The 10,828-nt window shown below is 51.0% G+C and overlaps 1 pseudogene; it reads left to right on the top strand.

Annotated features, from left to right (window-relative positions):
* The window catches only part of LOC8026386, a 38,468-nt pseudogene continuing 27,640 nt past the window's right edge, over window positions 1-10,828 (top strand).

Raw genomic sequence — 10,828 nt, 5'->3', positions numbered from 1 at the left:
ATGACCCAAATAAAATATATATTCAAGAAAGTAAAGGTATGTTTTCAGCCGATATCGACAAACAACGAATTCAAAAAGTGCTCTATGGGTAAGGGGAACTAATGCTTTGCAAAAAACACACACTCAAGAAAAAATATTTTTCTGTGCAATGAGCTTACCCTTGCTTGTCAAATCAACTTGAATTTTGGATGGTTTATTTCCTGAAGAAAAAAATAACCAACTTGTTTCCTTTAAGAACAGTCAGAGACGTAAAGTTCAGTAAAGTTGAAAAAAAAAAAGTTGGTAGAAAAAATATTTCCGTTAAATTATGTTTAGGCTGTAGCGTGCGGACTACATAAATATTTAATATATACATATATACATCTAAAAAGCGTTAAGCGGCCGAGTGGCGAAGCTGTGACGAACGTCGTTTCCAAAGCTGTCTCGTGCTGCTTGTCACCTTCCGCCTCTTCTCGCGCCGGCTGATCACTACAATATTCCCCCCCTAGCTTGGAGGCGCAGTGGCCAAGCGTTTTCTTTTTAGCGCTAAGAGCAACCGTGTCACGCATAGTTTTTCTGAGGACCCCTGGTCAAATCGGATGAGAAGGAGGTGGGAAAGGCGGTGTTGCGGTTGAGTCCAGGTGGGCGGGCTTGACTCGGTCGATAGCTACCACTTGTGCTTTGTTCTTAACAAGGATCGCGAACGTCTTTGTATCTCTGTGTATAACGGGGAACGGACCTTCATACGGAGGTTGGAGTGGTGTTTTGACGCCTTCGTTTCGAAGAAAAACGTGTTTACACTTCGCGAGGTCTGTGCTGATAAAGGTGCTCCGTGTGGGAGGAACTCGTGAAGGCACAGGCCGCAAGTCCTGCATCAGGAGCCGCAACCGATGAACATAATCTTCCGCGCTGGCAATTGCGGGATTGCTGGCTTTGTGAAAGAACTCTCCCGGGATGCGAAGGGACGTCCCGTACACCAACTCCGCTGCGGTGCAGTTCAGATCGCTCTTGAACGCTGTCCGGATGCCGAGCATGACCAAGGGAAGGGTCTCTGTCCACGAAAGTGTTTTATCTTGGGCTTTGATGGCCGCTTTCAATTGCCGGTGGAAACGTTCGACCATTCCGTTGGACATCGGATGGTAGGCGGTAGTGTGTATGGGGTGTGTGCCCAAGAGCTGAGACAGATTGTGAAAAAGTAGCGATTTGAATTGTCGTCCGCGATCTGTTGTAATGGTCTCGGGTACGCCGAACCGGCTTATCCACATTTCGACGAGCGTGCGGGTGACAGTCTGTGCTGTTATGTTTTTCATGGGGGCCACTTCTGGCCATCGAGTAAACCTGTCAACGCAGGTCAACAGGTAACGGCAGTCGTGCGATGGGGGAAGCGGGCCGACAATATCGACATGAATGTGGATGAATCGCGCGTCAGGAGGGTTGAAGGCGGTTAGCGGTGTCACAGTATGGCGTTGAACCTTGCTTCGTTGACACTGGATGCATGTTCTTGTCCACTCTCGCACTTCTGTATTCATGCGTGGCCAAACGAACCGAGATCCCACGAGTCGTTGTGTAGCACGAATTCCCGGATGAGACAGTGAGTGGACAGCCTCAAAAACCTTGCGACGGAATGCTAGTGGTATAAACGGGCGGGGACGGCCAGTGGACATTTCGCAGGCCACAGTGACAGAAGAACCATGCATCTGGATGTCCTCGAATGTGAGTGTTTTAGATGATGTTCGTAGGTGTTGGAGTTCTGTGTCTTCTCGTTGGGCTGCCGTAAGTTCCGTGTAGGATATCTCGGGACAGTCGGAGATGCAGAGGTTGACACCTAGCCTGGAAAGTGCATCGGCTGCGGTGTTGTCAGAACCTTTCACGAATCGAATATCAGTAGTAAATTCTGATATATATAGAAGGTGTCGCACTTCCCGAGGCGTATGTGCCGCGCTGTTTGATGTTAGTGCGTACGTGAGAGGTTTATGATCAGTGAGAACATAAAATTGGCGGCCCTCGATGAAGTGTCGAAAATGTCGTATGGCGAGGTAAATAGAAAGGAGTTCTCGACCAAACGTGCTGTAGCGAGCTTCAGTGGCGCTTAAACCCTTCGAAAAAAATGCGAGAGGATGCCAGGTATTCCCAACGAGTTGTTGGAGGACAGCCCCAACGGCGGTGTCTGAGGCGTCGACGATAAGAGAAATGGGCGCGTCACTTCTGGGGTGCATCAACATGGTTGCATTTGCGATGGCCTCTCTCACTGCTCTAAAGGCGTCCTCCGCTTTCTGCGTCCATTGCAGCGGTGTTGCCTTCATCTTCGGGTTTTGGATGAGGTCGTATAGCGGTTGGGACATATGGGCGCAGTGAGGGATAAACCGACGATAAAAGTTGACGAGTCCAAGGAACTCTTGAAGTTTTGTTGCTGTTGGTGGTTGGGGGAAACTGCGAATTACTGCCACTTTGTCAGGAAGCGGTTGGATTCCCCGAGAATCTACGTGATGTCCAAGAAAATCGAGCTCCTTGACACCGAGCTCACACTTCGTCGCATTTACAACCAGGCCATATGTTGTCAGTCGTGTGAACAGTTGCCGGAGGTGGCTGGCATGCTCTTCAGGCGTGGTGCTGAAAATCAGGATGTCGTCAAGATATGCAAAGCAGAAGGACATCCCACGCAGCACTTGGTCTATGAACCGCTGGAAGGTTTGAGCTGCGTTGCGAAGGCCGAAAGGCATTCGCACGAACTCGTACAATCCGAACGGAGTTGTGACTGCAGTCTTTGGGATGTCTTCGGGTTCGATGGGAATCTGGTGGTATGCTTTGACGAGGTCTATTTTACTGAAGATCGTAGCACCCTGAAGTAATCCGCCAAAGTCTTGAAGATGGGGTATAGGGTAACGGTCGGGAACCGTAGCTTGGTTGAGGGCCCGATAATCCCCACATGGTCGCCAGTCGCCCCCCTTCTTCGGCACCATGTGTAGAGCTGAAGACCAGGGACTCGAAGATGGACGCACATACCCGAGTTCAAAACTTCAAGCATATGCTCAAACTCGTGTTTGGCAATCTGAAGTCGTTCTGGCGGTAGGCGACGTGGGCGTGCAAAGACAGGAGGGCCTGTGGTCTTAATGTGGTGGGTAATATTGTGTTGAACCGACCGTTGAACCGTGTTTGGCCCGAACACAGAGGGAAACTCGTCCGCGATGCTTTTCCACTTTGAGTCGGTCTCCGCACGTGGAAGAAAAGGACTCAGAGGTGGTGTCTTGGATACCAACACTTGGACGCGAAGTTGCGTCTCGGTATCGATGAGTTGGTTGTGCCGTAAATCGACGGTGAGACCGAATCGTCTTAAGAAGTCCGCCCCGATGATGGCCTGCCTCACGTCAGCGATCATGAAGATCCAACGAAATGTCCGTTGGAGACCAATGTTCAAAGTCAGTGACTTTTCTCCGTAGGCTTTTATTGTGGATCCATTCACCGCTTGAAGCGGGGGAGTTTCTTGTCGATATCGGCGATCATCTGATGTAGGAGGGACTACACTGACTTCGGCGCTGCAGTGTCTACTAAATAGCGAACTTTGGTTGAACGATCGGTCACGTAAAACAGGCGGCTTGATGATGTAGGGCTCTCGATGTTTGCCGCCTTCAGCGAGTGCCCATCCCGTTTTCCGAAAAGGAGCATGGCTGTCGGCACTGGCGAGCAGTGTTCCTATAACGGAGGTGATACCAGCACTGCTGTTGCTGAGTAGAGGCGCTCGACGAGGTGGTGGTTCGGTTGTCGACATTTACTCGACGGTTGGCAGTAGTGACTTCGGTACTGCGCGATGATCTTGAGGGTCGTTGTTGAATGTTTCGAAACTGTCTGCTGAGGTCGTCGATCTTCTGTTCCATGCACACATAGGCTGCCAGAAGATCCGGGGCTTGTGGCGGGGCGTTGTGATCAGCCACAGATAGGGGTGACGTCGGGTTGATCGTCTGTGAATGGACGGATGATATTCCAGGTGAGTAGACGTCCATCATCTGGTCTGCCATGCGAGCCAGTGTCGTGACGGACTCCGTGGTGGTAGTGGTCAGGACGAGCCTAATTTGCTGTGAGAGACGTTGGAGAAAAAGTTCTCGCAAGATTGACGTGTCCATAGTCCCTGCCTTATCACCGAGAAGTTGCTCCATTCGTCGGAGAAGTTCTGTGGGTTTTCTGTCTCCCAACTCTTCGGCTGTAAGCAGCTGCCGTATCCGTCGAGGCTCAGAATCCGTCGTACGCCGCACGAGTTCCGTACGTAACGTCTCGTAGGGGTGTTCTTCAGGCGGAGAGCGCAAGATGTCGCGGACGATGGCTGCGGTTGACTGGGAAAGAGCGGCAACCACGTAGTCAAACTTGGTAAGAGAGGATGTGATGCGATGTTGGCGAAATATCGACTCGGCAGTTAGGAACCATAGTTCTGAATCCGAAGACTAAAATTCTGGAAACTTGATAGGGGCTGCCGTCGCCTGTACCGCGATGGGCGTTTCAGAAGAATTCACGTCGTTGCGAACGTCCATCGTGAAAAAAATGAATGTGTTGAGTAGCTCACCAAGAACACAGCTGATTCTAGGCAGCTTGCAGGAGGTTGATGTCGTTTAGATCGGGTCACCAATATGTAGCTTGCGGGCTACATAAATATTTAATATATACATATATACATCTAAAAAGCGTTAAGCGGCCGAGTGGCGAAGCTGGGACGAACGTTGTTTCCAAAGCTGTCTCGTGCTGCTTGTCCTCTTCCTCCCCTTCTCGCGCCGGCTGATCACTACAAGGCTTTACAGGTAGACAGCTGACTATGTGTAACTGTTACTCAATCTAGTGGAAGTTTCACAAATGCTAAGGTAAAACTACAAAAAAAATACTGATGTAAAAAAAAATTCTGTTTTAGGTGATGATAACCGAAAGTAATGGTTTCTGAATCAGCTAAAAGTTCGAAGGCTGATTGACGCTCTCAATATACTAGGCGATTTGCATCAAAATGAAGGTTATTTTTGTTTTAAATTAATTGTTTAATGATTACTCTGACTACTGAACGGTTATAGATGCCCCTGAAAAATAGACCAACGCGGTAACAAATCGTTGGGACACTTACCTTCACGCCTATACACCGTTTTATCGCAGGTAGCGCCATATTGAGAGCAAGAAAGAAGAGGGAAGAAGGAAGGGCGGCTACCGGCGCTTTACCCTCTTGCTGGTGCGTTAGAAAGAGTGAAAGTCCAGGATGAGAGCCTACACCGATGTTAGGTGTGCATTGTCCAAACTTCGTTCCCGCTTTCTTCTTTGTTTTAAACTCCCAAACTTAATTAGAGCCGCGGGCTTGGATGGCGGTGGTCTTCCTGTCATCGGGACACCATCGCTCAGTTATAGGGAGCACGAATAACGACAAAAAGCGTCTAATACTGTCCGAGGACCTATGTAGTATGCAGGGCATTTGGAAAGTGCGGCTGCAAAGTCTTTAATCTCTATCGCTTTCCACATGACTCCGACCACCGGCGGAAGTGGGTTGCGTCCGAAAACCGCGAATACTTTTCCTTAACGCCATCCTATTGTCTGCGCTCGGACAATTTTGTGAATAGATGGCGCACCGAACGCTGTACCGCCGATGAACATGGGGTACACTGGCAAGGTGCGTGCAAGTTTTCTCGTGAAAATTGCTGTTTCAGCTTGTAAATTGTAACTTGTGGGACTTCCCTTGCTGCTAACCGTCTCGGGGAATGACTCAGCACACCGGTTCAACCACACGTAGACATTTAATGACCGTTATCGCCCGCGTCGCGACCCCAAAAGCCCCCGCGCATACGCTAAGACGGCCCTTAATCCGCGGCGGAGCGCCGCTCGCGTGGCCAGTTGACCCTGACCTCCTCGCGGTGCAGATGACCATTGACGATTTGTCGGAGGGACAACATGGGCCAAAAGCTTTGACGCCCCAGGTTGCCCACACTTCTCCCTCCTTCCCAAAAAAAAAAAAAAAAAAAATAGGGGACGTCTAAGAAGGTCTTGGGGGCGGGGGGGGGGGGGGGGGGGGGCTTTCTTCTGGGTCAGCAAGGATCTTCTCAGATGGGCGAGCATGGGGCCGACGTCAGTTCTTCCGGAGAGTACCGATACAGTTGTGATGGGTCTGATGATGGGAGGTGCGTCGCCGCCGCTACGTGTCTGGCACGAGGAACTAGAAATTAAAAACAACACGAGTCCATGGCTCGGCAGAAATAAGTGACCGCGCCCACGAACGGCGGCTGCCCAAGTGCGCATACGGGATTACGGCTACTTTCTCTTCTCCCCCCAAAAACCAAAGAGGGCATGAACATAATGCACTTAGAGCTCGTGATACTTTTTGTCGTCTTCACTGTGGTCTCTACTTGTATCCTGGCAGAGACGTTGTGGGATCTTCCGAGAGGTGGTCTGTATCGTCGTCATCTGGAACTTGCGACACATCTACCTCCTCAGGCTCATAGAAAGCTTTTAGGTCGGTGACATGAATAGACCCGCACACTTCACCAGATTCGTAATGCACCAGCTCGTAAGACAGGTTGGAGAGCTTCTTGCTAACATGGTACGGGCCCTCCCATCTTTTTGCTAAGGAGGCCGTGAAGACTCCATCAGCATCACTCGGCGGATGAGTTTGCCTCAGTACCAGATCTCCTTCCTTGAACTGCAGATTTCTCCTCCCCTTGTTGTACTGGTTTGCTTGCTGCAGTCCCGAGACGTGGAGGCTCTCTCGAGCTTCACGCAGGTTCTCCGAGAAACGCTTCCGGAGATCTTCTGCGAACTACGTGGTAGTGCGCTGCATGCTTGCAGGATCTGTGCAAAGAAGGCCTTTTCCCTGTGGAAACACGAGCACTTTCCCAAAGTTAAGTTGAGCGTGAGTAAAACCCGTGGACCGGTTGGTTGTTGTGCGGGTAGCGATCTCCATTTCTGCCAATTTTGCGTCCCAGTCTTTGTGTCCCTCTGAATGTGCTACACGCATCAGCTTCGGGTTACGGTTGAATCTTTCCGTGATATTCGCCTGTGGATGGTACGGCGAAGTCCGTTTGTGTCGTACCCCTAGAGTATTACCCGCATCTACGAACACCTTGTTAACAAGATAAGAAGCGTTGTCTGTAATAAGCGTTGAGGCAAAGCCAAAGCGCGCGAACGTCTCGAGAAAACAGTCCAAATTCTCCTAGAATCCGGTTTGCACAAAGGAAACTGCTAGCAACTATTGATTGTCGCGTGGACCGCGGGGAAAGGGACCGACGACGTCACAGGCTACACGCTCCCAGGGGTACTTGCTTTCGACCAACTGCATTAAACCTGGTGGTTGGCCTCTTCGGGGTTTCACCTTCTGACAAACCGAGCGGCCACGTGTGTACCTCATTACATCCTGCCTCATGCCTGGCCACGTTGCAATTTGGGATAAATTTTCGTAAGTTTTGCTCCCCTGCCGTGGCCTGCCAAGGCAGGATCATGCATATATCTTAAATGACAGTCCGGAAAGGCGGGCCGCCGGACCTATCGTCAGCCTGGGGAATGTACCGCAGTAAGATGCCGTTGCTCTTCAGCAGGTATAAGTCTAAGCCTCTGGGATTCCCAGCATCGACTCCTTTTTCTTCTGCCAGCTGATGCGTCACCTTCTGACAAAGTCCATCGGACACCTCGGCAGCCCGGAGCTCTTTTCTGCTCAACAGGGTTCCACCGCGAATCTGGTGTGATGGGCGCCGCATTGGCTAGTGCCACCAAGTCGGGATCCACCTGCATTTTCTGCCCGAGAAGTGGAGCGCGGGACAACGCAACTGCAATGTGGTTAGCAACTCCACGCTTGTACTCGGTTGTGTACTTGTAGCGCTGGAGCGAAGTGGCCCATCGAGCGAGTCGTCCAGCAGGGTTTTGAAGACTTTTGGGCCACGAGAGAGCCATTTGGTTAGTTTGTACAGACCCTCTCCCCGTTCCTCCGTTTCCCGTGACCTTCCCGCCTCCCGCCGCCGTCCTGTCGGGGAATGTTCGGGGCCAGGTGGCAAGCACCCTCTCACCCAGCGCTGACGTCAGATGGCCGGCTTGCGGCAAGGTGCCCGACTGGACGGTTGGAGGGACAAGGCTGGGAAAGACTTAAAAGGGGAAGCCGAACAAAGGAAGACTCTCTTGGATGGCGGCTCTTTCGAACGGCGGACAGCAAATATGGTGCAGCGGTGACAGGACACGAGGACGCTGGCGCGGGATTCGGTGGGGAGACGGGTGATGGCGTGGGGAAAGTGCGGGAAATACGTTGAGGACTCGATTTAAAGGCCCGTTCACACTCTTGCTACCGAGTAAGACCGAGAGAGACCAGACCGTTTTTAAGCCTCTTGCTATCTCTTAGGACCAGCTCCGCTGCATCGCATTCGGTCCTAAGAAGTCGCAAAAGGCTTAAAAACCGGTCTGGTCTCTCTCGGTCTTACTCGGTCGCAAGAGTGTGAACGGCGCTTAAGGCCCGTTCACACTCTTGCGACTGAGTGAGACCAAGAGAGACCAGGCCGGTTTTTAAGCCTCTTGCAATCTCTTAGCGCCAGCTCCGCTGCAGTGCATCCGGTCCTAAAAATTCGCAAATGCTTAAAAACCGGTATGGTCTCTCTTCGTCTTACTCGGTCGCAAGAGTGTGAGCGGCGTTCAACGGACGGGACGGCGACCCTGGACGACGACATCCCCATGACGCGGTGTGGACGACCACCGTTGGGACTTGGAGCAGCTGCAGTTGCAGCGGGCTTTGCCCCGGCCTCGCTGATGACCGTTCCCCGATCCCGAAACCCCCCAGGCAATAAGTGAGTGAATAAACCCTTTTGCCGAAAGCGAAGTATTGCTGTGCCATATTCATCCGGGGACGGGGTCTGAGGGAATCGGAGATAGAAGCCCCCAGGTTTGAATGCAAAACGAAGCGCCTTCAAGGTATATGTTAAACTTTTAAGCGCGAAAATAATCACTGACACCCTTCCCGGTTGTTGAGTAGTTTCGCTCCTCTCCGGTTGGCATACGACTGCCGTAAGCTACGGGCGAGGAACGCTGTCATGTTCCTGCAGAAGAACTGCTCCTAGTCTGTAATCGCTTCCGTCAATCTGCAAGATGAACGGACGATTTAAATCGGGCAGATTTAGACACGCGTTTTCAGTCACAGCCCTTGAAAGATACGCAAATGCGGTTTGGCGCTGTTGCCCCTAACACCACTTTGTTTTTTTCTTTTGTTTTTTTGTTTTTTGCGGAGCAATTGGTTCAGACGTTTTGTTATTCAGCGCATTGCGGAATGAAATCTTTATAAAACGCAATCATCCCGAGATACCTCTGTAGGCTTTTGACGTCATGATTTGGTGGTATACTCCGTTATTGCGCGCAACGTATCTTAATTCGGGCGCAGCGTGCCGTTATCTACAACAAAGCAAGAAGGTTGATTACAGGCAACGAACGGAACTTTATCTGGAATAATCGTAAGGCCGGCCAGAGGCATTCGTTCAGATATGATGCGAAGGTGCACGAGATTCTCCTCGAATGTTCGTGAAAACAACATTACGTCATCCATGGACGCCATAGCAAACTCATACTTTGCGTCACCGAAGACAACGTCCATTAGGCGTTGAAGGATGGAGGGAGACTTGGACAAACCAAAGGGAAGGCGAATGATTTCGAACAACCCCCCCGTGGCAAATTGATGCAGTCGTCTTTACATCAGCAGGATGAACTTCGATTTGAAGCAATCCGCGGCTGCAATCGAGGGTTGTGAAAACAGTCGCGTTTCCAAGGTCATGGATTACTGAGTAAATACTGGGAAACGGGTAACTGTCTCGGACCGGCACTTCATTTAGGAGCCTGTAATTAACACAAAGCCTTGCTGTGCCGTCCTTTTTTAGGAGCAAGGACCACCGGGAAAGCCCATGGGCTTTTTGACTGTCGTACTGCGCCTGTGCCAATAATTTCCGATAGCTCCGCATTAAGGAGTTCGCGCTTGTGAGCACTTATGGGTATCGGATTGCACCTCCGTGGTGGGAGGGGTTGGCGTCCTTGGTTTTGATTCGGTGACGTAGGCGATCGGTTTTCCCACGTCTTTCCGTGCACATCAACGAGAAGGGTTCAAGCAGGTGCTGGAGCTGCTTCTTCTGGTTATTTTCACTGGAACACTTTTGCACGGCCTTGAGCACGCTGTCTGGAAGTAGCGACACCTGCCCGGCAAAGTGTAACGGAAACGCTTGGGCGCGAATAAAATCGTGCCGTCTTGTAAACGGCGTTAATTTCGTTTCACCTCCGAACCATTATCCAGCGCGGGCGACGTCTAGTGAAAACCGCTCCACCGCAATAAAATCCCGATCAAGGATCATGGACACTGGCAGTCCAGGCAGGTGCACAAAACGTTGTCTTCGTTTTGTGTCATGAAAGAAAATTCTTAACCTGACTGTGCCGGCAGCAGGCAGTACAGACTTCGATGCTACCTTCAAGTTTACGTTTGCTGACCGGAGATGTATCTTTTTCTTGCTATGTTCTGCAAAAATAGCATCCCCAAAAAGCGATACGTCTGCACTAGTATCTAAAAGAGTGGACACTGGGGTAAGTAGTACATTCACAGTCATACGAGGCTCAAGAGACTTGGGTGTAGCTTCGTTTTTACTTACAGCTGGGATTAACACTGCCGGTTTCTCAGTTAGAGAGGGTGTTCCCACCTCCATCGGCTGGGGCGTGTACATGGGCCCCCGGCCATCAAAAGAGACCATCCTTGGTGGCGAAAATCCGCTTTTTGGCGTATGTGTGCTGCCACCTAGACACGCTAACGGGTTTGATACAGGTGGCTAGAAAACAACGTGCGCACAAGGCCTCTGCCACCCTTTCGACACCCAAAACGTCAGCCACATCCTGT

This window comes from Ixodes scapularis, unplaced genomic scaffold, assembly GCF_016920785.2.
Source record: "Ixodes scapularis isolate PalLabHiFi unplaced genomic scaffold, ASM1692078v2 PGA_scaffold8__174_contigs__length_109621045, whole genome shotgun sequence".
NCBI classification, from domain to species: domain Eukaryota; kingdom Metazoa; phylum Arthropoda; class Arachnida; order Ixodida; family Ixodidae; genus Ixodes; species Ixodes scapularis.
Note: the sequence above shows the minus strand (reverse complement) of the source record. Positions and strands in the feature narration are given on the sequence as shown.